This window comes from Hemitrygon akajei, chromosome 20 (assembly GCF_048418815.1).
Source record: "Hemitrygon akajei chromosome 20, sHemAka1.3, whole genome shotgun sequence".
NCBI lineage: Eukaryota > Metazoa > Chordata > Chondrichthyes > Myliobatiformes > Dasyatidae > Hemitrygon > Hemitrygon akajei.
Genome location: NC_133143.1, coordinates 49,930,534 through 49,944,638, shown reverse-complemented (window position 1 = coordinate 49,944,638; position 14,105 = coordinate 49,930,534). Strand labels below are relative to the sequence as shown.

General features: G+C 40.6%; 1 protein-coding gene across 1 annotated transcript in view; it reads right to left on the bottom strand.

The window, feature by feature from the left end:
- LOC140713767 (cadherin-6-like) overlaps positions 1-12,918 on the bottom strand; it is a 213,570-nt gene extending 200,652 nt beyond the window's left edge. The window contains exon 1 of the mRNA XM_073024272.1: positions 12,876-12,918. The gene's annotated coding sequence lies outside the window, so the exon portion shown is untranslated. The remainder of the gene's footprint in view (positions 1-12,875) is intronic.
- Positions 12,919-14,105: the final 1,187 nt, after the last annotated feature.

Genomic DNA, 14,105 nt, shown 5'->3' with positions numbered 1-14,105 from the left:
TTAGTTGCTCTTGTTAAATACGATCTGCTGAAGCAGGCTTAAGGATGTATTTTTAGCTTTTTTCCTCTTACTATTCCTGTTTAATTTCTCCCACTCCTGGATCTTTCGGGTCATTTCAATCTGCAAGAACAGGTAAGACGTGAGAAGTGCATTAGCAATAAGCTAGAAGAGTTTTTAATTATGATCATCTGGCTTGACCATTATATTGTGAGAAGATGTGACAGGCCAGCTGGTATTTTTCTGTCCATCCATTTCATTGATTTATATTGACTTCTGATAGTGCAGCTCCTATCAGCAATAAACATTAAAAGCACAAGCATTGCTCTTTATTCACTGTTACTGCACTGGTTATACATTCAACAGATGTTTAGTATAATTACTTCATACATGCTCCTATTACTTAGAAGAATGCACTGGAGCATAACAATATGAAAGAGTTTACATTTTGGAACACCTCTCACTAAATTTAAATGACCCAACAGTATATTAGAACTGAAGTTGCATTCTGTTCTACATGCTACATAATAAGGTTGCTAAAAAAATTCTAGCTACTCTGTGATATGGAATCCTAAATGACTGTATATTCGGGATAATGGGCTGCTTACATGACAAAATTATCTATACTCAAGGGAGAAAATTTGAATGGTTAAGAACAGTGCTACAATTAACTGAGTTCAATGCATTTAAAGTGAATGAGCAATGCTTAAGCTTCATTTCTAACTTGTATATAGTGGTCTTAGCAGAGTTGATGGGCCTTGTAAAGTGATTCAGAATAATCTCAAACTAAAACTCTAAAAAAAACATTTTTGCACTCTGATTATGACTTAAATTTCCATGTCCACTAACCTTTAGCTTTATATCCCTCTGTGACTTACTGTGTTCCACGTCACCAATTTTAGTCCTTCCACCGAAGGCAAGGAGTCTTAGTTGCCTCTTCCTTCATGCCTGGAATTCCTTTCTCTGCCTCAGCTCCTCTCTCTCTTTGACCAGCTTTTGATCAGCAAGCCTGCTGTGACTTGATGCTGAAAGTTGTTTAATGATGCTCTTCTGGAACACTTAGCAGACTTTTTACAAAAAGAACAAGTTCTTTTTGTAATAAATATCTGATTGATTTCCTTCCGGTTGGCTATTTCATTGCTTTGCCTGGTGTGTGATATGAATTAGATGGATTGGACTCAGTACATTTGGAATGGGAAGCTAACACTCAATAGGGTTCATATTCTTTGGCCCTATGCACTTACCCTTTTTGGAAATGATTCCTTTGGGAAAATGCATCCATAGAGATGAAACGGTTTCCTAGACTTCCATTTATTTTATTAAGCGATACAGCACAGAACAGGCCCTTTTGGCCTAACAAGTAGTACTGCCCAGCAACCCACCTATTTAACATTGGCCTAATCACAGGGCAATTTACAATGGCCAATTAACCTACTAACTAACTGCGAAAGGAAATCAGAGTGCCCAAATGAAACTGACACAGTTCAAGGGGAGAACATACAAACTCCTTTCAGATGGCACCGGAATTGAACTCTGAACTCCGAAATGCCCTGAGTTGTAATAGCCTCATGCAAACCACTATGCTACCATGGTGCCCAGATTCAGTCGGATAGTTATTTACAACAGCATAATCATAAACACAAAATATTCTGAAGATGTTGGAAATTCCAGGTAACACGCACAACACAGAATTTGCACAGCAACTGTTGTCACACTATTCAACCACAAAAGACATCCAAGTTTGAACTTGTACCCAACCATATCTACATGCACACACTTATCAACTTGAGATAGGGGGGGCAGCAATTAGGAGTGGGAACCCTGACAAACTCCTGCTGCAGCTCCATTCATGACTGTCAAGTGGAGGTCAGCTACATCAGAGAGTGGGCATCAATCCAAACTTCTTCCATGCATTACAGCTGGACACTGTCTCTTAAAAAATAAATTGAAATGTTTGGCACTGAAGTTACTACATGAGTGAATAACTAGTTTATCAAGTGCAGGCACCAATCCCAAAATAGGTCAGACATGCAAGAATTGTTTCACATATCAGAAAAGCAGAGTGAATGGGATTTTAGAAAATACTGTAAATGTCTGCTAATTCATGTGTTTAATCAGAACAGGCTAAATGCTTCAGTCATTCCCAATGACATGTGTTAAGGATTCCATCTTAATTTTCAAATGGACCTCAGATTAATTAATGTTGAAGGAGTGCAGAGCAAATTTCTTTAATATACATTGCTGAAGGCTAGAGATTTTGATCACAGAGCTTCTTCTATTTCCTGATTGGTGCAGCATGCCAAAGTTGGACCCTTATGCTTTTGTGATCCAAAGTTTCTTTGGAAGTTAAGAATGAGGCATAAACTTGTTACTTACAATTGGTTCACTAAGTTCTTCATGTACAAAGGAAGTAAGGGGAGAAGCATGGTGAGAGATGAAGAGTGATAACGAAAAGTGCGGAGAAAGAGAGCAGAGAATGAAAAAAAGAGAATGAACAAAGTTACTGGTCTTCTTATACTGGACCACTGATAGCACATTGAAATTCTATTGCTTTAAGTAATCAACAAGATAGCCCCATTCAAGTAATATGACAATCACCGACTGAAACCAAAAAGTGTCCAAAAATATACCGAGATAGTTGTAACAACTGAAAAGCTCACTGAACAATCACATGATCATATAAATATACAAACAAGCACAAGAAAGTTAAACTACAAGGAAAACAAAAAATTATACTGCCCATTCGACCAGGTCTGAAAACTCTGGTTAGAAAATTGTTTCTATAGGCACAATGTTTTCGTTCATTCAATTATCTATTAAATGTGAAAACAACTTTTCTGGGTTATTAGACCATAAGTCATAGGAGCAGAATCAGAGGCCATTTGGTTCATCAAGTCTGATCCACCATTCAATTATTGCTGATCCTATTCTCCCCCCCTTAGCCCCACTCCCCGGACTTCTCTCCGTAACCTTTCATGCTGTGTCCAATCAAGAGCCTATCAAGCTCTGCTTTAAATATACTCATTGACCTGGTCTCCACAGCCATCTGCAGCAACAAATTCCACAAATTCATCACCCGCCGGCTAAAGAAATTTCTCCGCATCCATGTTTTAAATGGATGCCCCTCTATCGTGAGGCTGTGCCCTCTTGTCCTAGACTCTCCCACTATTGGAAACAAACTTTCCACATCTACTCTGCCTAGGCCTTTCAACATTCAAAAGGTTTCAATGAGATACACCCTTCATCCTTCTAAATTCCAGTGAGTACGGACCCAGAGCCATCAAACATTCCTTGCATAATAACCTTTTCATTCCTGGAGTCATCCTTGTGAACCTCCCCTGAACTCTCTCCAATGTCAGCACATCGTTTCTTAGATGAGGAGCCCAAAACTGTTCATAATACTCAAGGTGAGGCCTCACTAGTGCTTTATTGAAGCCTCAGCATGACATTGCTTCTCTTGTATTCCAGACCTCTTGAAAAGAATGCTAACATTGCATTTGCCTTCCTCACCACTGACTCAACCTGCCAGTTAACCTTTAAGTTGTTCTGCACAAGGACTCTCAAGTCCTTTTACATCCCAATGTTTTGGATTATTTCCCCATTCAGAAAATAGTCTGCACATTTATTTCTTCTACCAAAGAGCATGACCATGAATTTTCCAACATTGTATTTCATTTGCCATTCTCTTGCCCATTCTCCTAATTTGTTTTAAGTCCTTCTGCAGCCTACCTGTTTCCTCGACACTACTTGCCCAATCTTTGTATCATCTCCAAGCCTGGCAACAAGGCCATTTATTCCATTACTCAAATCAGTGATATACAACAGTGATATAAAGAAGCGGTGCTACCACTGACTGCTGTGAAACACCACTTGTTACTGGCAGCCAACCAGGTCAGGATCCTTTTATTCCCAGTCGTTACCTCCTACCAATCCGCCAATGCTCTAACCATGCTAGTAACTTTCCTGTAATACTACGGGCTCTTAACTTGGTAAGCGGCCTCATGTGTGGCACCTTGTTAAAGGACTTCTGAAAGTCCAAATATACAACATCCACTGCAACCCCTATATCTATCCCACTTGTAATCTCCTCAAAGAACCCCAACACTTTACTAGTGTCTTCCACAGTGAAGACTGATGCAAAATACTCATTTTCAAGTGGTCCTATATCCACTTTCATTTCTCCTTTTTTTTTTACATACTTGAAAATGCTTTTACTATCCACTTTGATATTGTTTGCTAGCTTGTTTTCATATTTTATATTTTCCCTCCGAATGTTGCACTTGGTAGCTTTTTGAAAGTTTCCCAATCCTTTGTCTTCCCACTAATTTTTGCCTTGTTGTATGCCTTCTCTTTTGCTTTTACATTATCTCTGACTTCCCTTGTTAGCCATGGTTGTACTATTTTGCATTTGAGTATTTCTTCATTTTTGGAATACATCTATCATTCACCTTCCTCATTTTTCCCAGAAATTTATGCCACTGCTGCTCTGTTGTCATCTCTGCCGTCATCCCCTTCCAATTTACTTTGGCCAACCCATCTCTCAAAGACCGTAATTTCCTTTACTCCACTGAAATACTGCTACATCAGACTTCCTTCCTATCAAATTTCAAGTTGAACTCAATCATATTGTGATCCTGCCTCCTAAGGGGTCTTTTACCTTAAGCTCCCTAATCACCTCCGGTTCATTGCATAACACCCAATCCAGTATAGTCAAGTAGGCTCAATGACAAACTTCTCTGACGAGCCATCTTGGAGACTTTCGACAAATCCATTCTCTTGAGATCCATTACCAACCTGATTTTTCCTGCATGTTAAAATTTCCCATGACTATCATAACATTCCCCTTTTGACACCATTACCATTGTAGTCTGTGGTCTGCATCCCAACTACTGTTGGAAGGCCTGTATATAACTGCCATCAGGGTCCTACAAGGATTAAACATCTTCCAGTCCTACATCACATCTTTCTACTGATTTGATGACGTTCTTTACCAGCAGAACCACGCTGCTCCCTATACCTATGTACCGCTCCCTCCGATACAGCAGGTAACCTTGGACATTCAGCTCCCAACTACAACGATCCCTAGCCATGGTTCAGTAACATAATACCTGACAATCTGTAATAGTGCAACAAGATCATCCACCTTATTTCTTATACTCTGTGCGTTAAGATACAACACTTTGTGTACTGTATTTGCTATCCTTTTTAATTCTGCATCCATAATGCACTGATGCTTATCCTGCTGACTGCAGTTTGTCCTATCATCTTCCTGCCCTTCCTGACAGTCTGACTGCACACTATCTTTCCTTTTTTACCGTCTGTCTTATCTCCGATTCCCACCTCCCTGCCAAATTAGTTTAAACCCTTCCCAACCGCTCTAACAAACCTGCCCGTGAGAATATTGGTCCCCTCGAATTCAGGTTCACTTTTGTACGGATTGTACCTCCCCCAAAAGAGATCCCAATGATCCAAGAATCTGAAGCCTTGCCCCCTGCACCAGCTTCTCAGCCATGTAGACATCTGCTAAACCACCCTGTTTCTACCTTCAGTGGCATGTGGCACAGGAGGCAATCCAGAAATTACTACCCTGGAGGTCCTATTTCTTAGCTTTCTGCCTATAAATTCTCTTTTCAGGACTTCTTAGCTTTTCCTTCCTATGTCATTGGTACCAATATGTACTAAGACATCTGGCTGCTCCCTCCCCCTCCAAGTGCTGTGGACATGATCTGAGATGTCCTTGACCCTGGCACCTGGGAAGTAACACACCATCTGGGTGTCCCGTTCTCATCCACAGAATCTCTTATCTGTTCCCCTGACTATTGAGTCCACTATCACTACCGCTCCCCCCTCTCCCTTCTGCACCACAGACCCGTGTTCAGTGCCAGTAACGTGGTCTCTGTGGCATTCCCCTGGGTGGTCATCCCCCACAACAGTATCTAAAACTGTATATTTATTACTGAGGGGAATGGATACAGGGGTGCTCTGCACTAACTGCAAATTCACATTTCCATTTCTCCCGACAGTCACCCAGTTGCTCACCCCCTGCAACTTCATGTCCAGCATCCGACACGAAGCGCACACAATGGCTATTTACTGTTCTAGATACTGTCAGAGGAAAAAAAAGGAAGCCTTAACAGAATCGTAGCCAATGCCTCTTTTGAGCAGAAGCCTCCTTTGAGCTGAAGCCTCATTGTTACAAGGATTTCAGTTAGATTCCCTTCAGCCTTGTAAACGCAGAGAAGTGCAGGCCAATTTCATTCCATCTGCTTTCATATATTAGGCCTCCAAGCCTGTTAAGCTGAAGTTGAATCTCCACACCTTCCTATGACGAGGACACGAAGCTGGTCAGACCCATAATTGGTCTCAGTATTCATTCAGATATGCTCATCCATATGTTTATGGAAAAAGTATTTCTGAATAGCACTGCTGAATAGGTTGAACATCCCCCTTTGTTCTCATCCTTCCTGCAAGAGAAAATAGGTGAGATCAGGGGTTCCCAACTTGGTGTCCACAGCCCCTTGCTTAATGGTATTAGTCCATAGCATAAAAATGGTTGGAAACCCCTGGGCTGGATGAAAAGCATTATTTTCTTTAGTTTAAACCTAATCATCCTGTATAGTTAGGGAAAATCTAGCCTCACCCATGGGACATGACATCATAACGGCACCCTTTTCACTTTCCCAGATCAACTCTTGCCTAGACTTCCATCTCCAGCTGAACAGAAAGAACAATGTGCTGCCTCTACTACATGCGATATTTGTAGGAGGTGAATTTCCCAGCTTCTCTTGTTTCTAAAGTGTATTACCCAGAACTGAACATAATGTCCCAGAGAAGATTGGACTAAAGCTTTTAACAACTAAACCATCAGGCCCTCCCCTCTAGATTCCAGTAAAATTGAGTTAAAGGTCAATGTTCTATTTTCTGTTTAGATTACTTCTTGTCCCTGGGCATTAGACTTCAGTGATGTGTGTTCAGGGATACCCAAATCCCTTGCATAATGCTTCACTGAGAGATAACCTTTTCTTTTGAAGATTGCAAGAAAGACTGGCAATAGTTACAGTTCAATGCTGCCATATCTGGTGTATAGAATGTAATAAGCAGGGTGTTAGAATTTGTACTGGAAGGGTGTCTATGTTAAAATATATATCAGACATAGTACAGCACAGAATGGCATTCATCATTTCCCACACGGCTCTGCAGCCCTAGCTAAACCTTCTTTTCTGCATAATTAACCTAAGCTAGTTCTATGAGGGAAGATTTGAAACTTTAATCCCTTTTATTGAATGATATATAAATTTAAGCTTAACCATTGTGAAGCACTTCCTAGTTCTCTCTTAAGACAATTATGCCACTTTCCGAGGTATGCCATCTTTAAATATTTACATTTTCACAAGTACCTTCACAAAGATACTTTGCAGTAAGAGCAGAGAACACAAGAACATGTAACAATATTCAATTATATACTGACTATGTTATTTTGTTGTTTTATGAAGAATGTAAGAAATATAATGAGAAATGCCGCAGAAGAACACAATAGGAACAAAATAGGAGCTGGAGTAAGTCCTACAGACCTGCCCTGCCATTCAACATGATCAGGGCTGATCTGCCCAAGGTCTCAACTCTTTCTTGTTGCTCAATCTTTTGCCTTGACTCCTTCCTTAAGTGCCTTCAGCCATCTAGCCTCTACAACCCACCAAGACGGAGAATAGTGGAGATGCACCATTTTCTGTGATAGGACTAAGATCACAGATCCTTAGTTCACATTCTTGCCTCATCCCTCCATCTTTCATTGCTTTCTACAAAGTATATTTTGGTTTCATCCTTAAGTTCACCAAACAACTGAATTTCTGGACCTCTCTAGATTATGAAATTCTAGCGATGAAAAACTATCTGAGTAAGGTATTTTCTCTGTATTTTAGATATAAATCAGTGATACCCTATCTTGTGACCTGATCCCCTCGATTTAAATCTTCCAGCCAACAAAAAGAGTTTCTCAGCATCTATTCCCAGTTATCAAAATTTAATATTTTATATGAAAGCATTTCTTCATATACAGTAAATGCTACACTACCCCATACTCTTCATAGTACAATCCTCAAATCCCAGTAATCCATCCTGTGGGCCTTTCTTACATTGCTAGAATTTCCGTTTCTAAATTTTGCCCAAAGTATATCTGTAGCATACAGACTCAATATCTCTGGCACCCTATTTTTACTGCACAATGTAACCCCCATTTAATAAGTAGTTAATTGCAATAAACTTGCAAATATACAATGAAAAGTGAAAGAAATTGGTGCAGACAGTATATTCTTCAAATAAAACTACTAACTGCGAAACTGCAAGTGCAGAGTATCATGTGGAAGGGGGAACTAGCTGTGACTTAGTTTATTCTATACCCATTTACTAACAAATTCTTTGATAATCTGCTGAAAGGTAATTGGCCAAGAATATTAGCTTGGTTTTTCCCCTCCACAGATTACTTCCAATAACCTGAGCTTCATTTTTAGAACATCCACGACTTCTTATTTTGTACAACATTTTTGAAATTGCTGGAAGAATTTGGAATAATCACATTGAGCCATGTCCTCTTCTCCAAAATCCAAGGCTGTCTGAATTATGAGCATATGATTTTACAGATTTGAATCATATCATCTGCCAGCTGATCTCAAGCCAATTTGTTAGCAAACAATGAGGAATATGAGTGGCAGCTTCCTTTCTCATCTGGAATGAACACAGTTGAACATTTATAGGTCAGCTTGTCTGAGGCTGATGTGTTTTTTATTCAGATGTAGATGTCACCTGCAAGGCCAGCATTTCATATTCATCCCTGTCTATCTTTGAGTAGATAGTGATGAACCATTTTTTTTTAGAATGCAGTTAATCTAAGTGGCTTCAGATCTCATATTTGGATAAATATGGGCATCTCAGTCAATATGAATTTGCGCAGGTGAGGGGAGAGTGTGGTGGGTGTCCTGTCTCAGATATTTGCTTGATTTTATTACAGGGAATGAAGATGATTGATGATCATAAGCCATAGGAGCAGAATTAGGCTATTCGGCCCATTGAGTCTACTCCACTATTCCATCATGTTAGATTTATTATTTCGCTCAACCCCATTCCCCGTACCTTTTGACACCCTTACTAATTAAGAACCTATCAACCTACATTTTAAATATACCCAATGACTTGGGCTCCATAGCCATCCATGGCAATGAATTCCAGAGTCACCAACCTCTGGCTAAGAAATTCCTCCGCACCACCGCTTTTAAGGGAAGTCTCTCGTTTCTGAGGCTGTGCCCTTTAGTCCTGAGCTCCCCCAGAAAGCTGAATGAGGATAAATGGCCACCCACTATGCATCTCTTTATTTTCCTTTCTCTTTAAAGGCAAGGGTAAATGAGAGTGTAGTTAGAATATTATCTACGTGGACTTTAAAAATAAACACTAGACAAGGTCCTTTGCTGGTCCATAATATTTAGTCACATTGGATCTATGGTGCATTTTAGATTGGATAAAAACCGGCTTGGTTTTAGAAGACAGAGAGTAGTGGCAGAATCGTGTTTATCTGACTGGAGGTCAGTGATCAGCGTTTTTCCACAAGGATCAGTGCTGGGACCTCGGTTGTCTTATACAAATAATCTTTATGAAAATATAGGAAGTCTAATCAGTAAGTTTACAGATGACAAGAATATTAGTGAAGATGTGCATAGTGTGGAAGGTTGCGAAAGGATAGAAAGAAATATAAATTAGCTGGAAATGCGGGTGGAGAAATCCCTCCAGGTTTCACCTCTCAACTGGTTGTTCTCTCTCCTCTCCCTCCCCACCACCCACCATTTAAATCTACTTCTCAGCTTTTTTTTCCCTCCATTCCTGCTAAATGCTCTTGGCCTGAGCCTGAAATGCCGACTGTACTTGCCCCCCCCCCCCCCACCCATAGATGCTGCCTGGCCTGCTGAGTTCCTCCAGCTTTGTGTGTGTGTGTGTGTCACTTGGATTTCCAGCATCTGCAGATTTTCTCTTGTTTGCGGAGAAATGGCAGATGGAGCTTAATCAGACAAGTGTCAGGTGTTGCAGCTTGGGAGTCAAGTCCAAGAGAATACGGCAGGACCCCCCCGCCCCCCCCCCCAGCAGTGTGGGTGCACAGCTGGATCTTGACATGCAAGTCCATAGCTTCCTGAAAGTAGCAACATAAGTGGAAGGACTATGGTGAGCTTGGCTCTGTCAGTTGGGACAGATGAAAACTGTGGCAGCTGCATAAAACTTTATTGAGGCCAAACTGGGAGTATTGCATGCACCTCTGGTCACCACATTACAGTAGGCCGTGGGGAGGGTGCCGAGGAGATTCACCAGGATGCTGCCTGGATTGGAGAGTATTAGCTATAAGGCTGGACAAATTTGGATTGTTTTCAATAGAGCAGGAAAGGCTGAGGGACAAACCGATAGAAGTATATACAAATCTGTGAGACATCGATTGGGAGGACACACTCCTTTCCCAGACTGGATTTGTCTACCCTGGCACATCTTTATGGGTCCCCCCCCCCCCCTTCTATGGTTCATTCTCCCCTCCTGCCCTTGAAGATCCACGTTTACCTGGTTTCACCTTCTAACTAGCCTCTAACTAGCCCCTCACCCCACCTTTTTATTCTGGCATCTTAGTCCTGAAGAAAGGTCTCGGCCTGAAACGTCGTGTTTATTCTATACCATAGATGCAACCTGATGCTGAGTTCCTCCAGCGTTTTATGTGTTTGACAGTTTAAGGGAGACGTGCGAGGCAAATTTTTTTGACACAGAGAGTGATGGGCAACGGGAATGTGCTGCCATTAGAGTAGTAGAAATAGATATAATGGCAATGTTTAAGAGGCATTTAGACAGACGCATGAACAGACAGTGAAGAGGGATATAGAACACTAGCAGGCAGATGGGATTAATTATATTGGTATCATAGCTGCTACAGACATGGTGGGATAAAGAGTCTGTTCCTGTGCTATGATCTCGAATCTTAATTCAATGTTGTGGGATTGGATAATACGCGAGATGAACCAGCAAGGGGCAACAGAATCCCTTCAGAAAAGGGACCCAACAGTGCAAGTAACATTCTACAAGAATCAAGTGTTTTTCATTGCTCATACCAGCTTTGTATCTCCGATTATTTAATAAATTTAAATTCCCCAGCTGCCATAATGGGATTTAAACTTATGTCTCCTCTAGCCCTGACCTTCTGATTACTAGTCCACTGACATAATCATTAAGCTAGTTTTCACTGACTGTTCCCTTGGATACAATGAATAAAATTATTTTTGAGTTATGTTTATGATTGCTCTCAACCGTTACCTTTGAAAACTTTGGACCCTGGGTAATTCAGTCATGTGTGACTGTAGTCATTAGGAAACTTGTAATTGACCAGTAAGAACAAACTCAGAAGGTGCCTGTTTGGCAAGCTCTTGCACACTGGTGTTAATTAAGAACTCTGATCTATTTTACATCACAAGAATGCAGTACTATAGTTCTACTTCTGAGCAGTGATACATTTGTGAATATGCATTTCCGAATAGCTTTATTGATCAGAATGGCTAAATAGATAAACAACATCCTATGATATTGAAGGACAATGGAACGACCAGTGTGAAAGAATAAGAAATTGATCAACATAAGAGTGAAAGAGGCCAAACCATTTTCGTGAAATGCTTTGCTTTTGATAAAAGGCTGCAAGACGTGCAACATTTCATTAGTATAAGCATACATTCAAAATTCAAAGTAAATTTGTTATCAAAGTACATGTCACCATATACAGCATTGAAATTAAGTTTGTGTGCATACTCAATAATCCATAATAGAATAATAACCATAGTAGAACCAGTCAAAGACCACACCAACTAGATGTTCAACCAATGTGCAAAAGACAACAAACTGTGCAAATGCAAACACAAAAAGAAAGAAATAATAAACAATAAATATCAAGACCATGAGAGATTCCTTGAAAGTGAGTCCATAGGTTGTGAGAACATTTCAATGGTGGGGCAAGTGGCAGTTGAGTGAAGCTATATCCTTTGGTTCAAGAGCCTGATGGTTGAGGGGTAATAACTGCTCCTGAACCTGGTGGTGCGAGTCCTGAGGCTTCTGCCCCTTCTTTCTGATGGCAGCAGTAAGAAGAGAGCATGAACTGGATGATTTTTTTTTGGGGGGGGGGGGGGGGGTCCCTGATAATGGATACTGATTGCCTGTGACAATGCTCTGTGTAGATGTGCTCAATAGTGAGTAAGGTTTTACTCGTGATGCACTGGGTTGTATCCAGTACTTTTTGTAGCATTTTCCATTCAAGTGCATTGGTTTTTCCATACCAGGTTCTGATACAGGCAGTCAATATACTCTTCCTCACACATCTATAGAGGTTTGTCCAAGTTTTAGATGTCATGCTGAATCTTCACAAACTCCTAAGTAGAGGTGCTGCTATGCTTTCTGCATAATTGCATGTACTTGCTGGGCCCAGGACAGGTTCTATGAAAAGGTAACACTGAGGAATTTAAAGTTGTTGAACCTTTCCACCTCTGCTCCTCCAATGTGAACTGGCTCATGGACTGGTTTCTTCCTCCTGACATCAATAATCAGCTCCTTGGTCTTGCTGACATTGAGCACGACGTTCTTGTTGCGGCACCACTCAGCCAGATTTTCATTCTCCCTCCTATTTGCTGATTTGTTACCACCTTTGATTCAACCTACGACCATTGTGTCATCAGCAAACTTGAAAAATGGCATTAGAGCTATTTGAACTAAAGTGAGCCGAGCAGGGGGCTAAGCACCAGTCTGTAATATACCTGTGCTGATAGAAATTGTGGAGGAGAGGGCCAAGATGGGCTGAGGTTAATTTAGGTTTGTTGTCTTACCTTTGCACAAAAGATCTTCAGTATCAGTGCTATGTAGAATTTCATGAAAACTACTGATTTATCATGGTCCCATCTGGTTATTCCCAATTACCTCTTTAATTGAGCCTTAAATCCCCTTGCCTGATTTCCAATCGTTCCCAATTCAGCAAATTACACACACCTGCTGCCCTTCAGTAAATGCAGGATAAAAACCCTGGAATTGCAACAAGGAACTATGACAAACCGGGCAAACAAATGGGGTTTCAGGATTTCTGCTTCTAAGTCCAAATATATGATTTTTGGCTTTAGAAGAAAGATTCCTGATTGTGAATAGTGTCTATATGATTCTCCATTAGAAAGAGTCAAGGTATTCAAGTTTTTAGGTGTCTGGTTTGATGAAAGACTTGGAGGGTTCATATAGATAAAACAATTGGAAAGTGTGAAAAAGTTTTAAATGTTATGAGAAGTATGGCTGGGTGTGACTGGGGAGTGGGGGGGGGAACTATGTTCTTAATATCTCTAGCTATGATTAGATCAGTAATTGATTATGGTTGTATTGCTTATGGTTCCGCTGTTACGGTAGTTCTTGAAAAATTAGACTGTAGTACAAAGCACTTAGACTCTGTTGTGGAGCTTTCAGAACAACATCAGTCCCTGCACTATGTGTGGAGATGGGAGAAGTGCCTCTACATTTAAGATGAGTTAAGTTGGGCCTGCAGTATTGGGTAAAACTAAATGGCTTCAGTCACAGCTGTCCATCAAAATGTCTTTTGCAGGAGATGTTGGAGTGCCAAAGTAAAATTAAAAGATATCCATTTTTAGATTTGGTTAATATCTGGGCTGTGAAATTGAAACTGATTGAGGAATATGTAGCTGACCAAATTTGCTTGCCACCCATTCCTTTCTGGCTTTTGCCAGAACCAGAAGTAGATCTATTCCTCCTCTTTCAGCTTCAAGGAAGCAGAGCAATCTCAACAGCGATTGTAAATGAGTATTTAAATAATAAGTGGTGATCTTATCTGAAGACTTTTACTGATGACACAGTGGACTCCGAGAGCAGTAATAAGGTAGGATTTGGGATGTATGTGTCTCAACTTGGAGTTGAGATTGGTCACTGGGTTTCAGATGGTGTTTCTGTCTTTGCAACAGAATTATTAGCAATCCTCTGGTCCTTATGGTGGATAGAAGACTCTTGACCATGCAGGGTCATCTGTTCAGATTCTGCTGCTGCCTTAGAGGCTATAAAAGGGA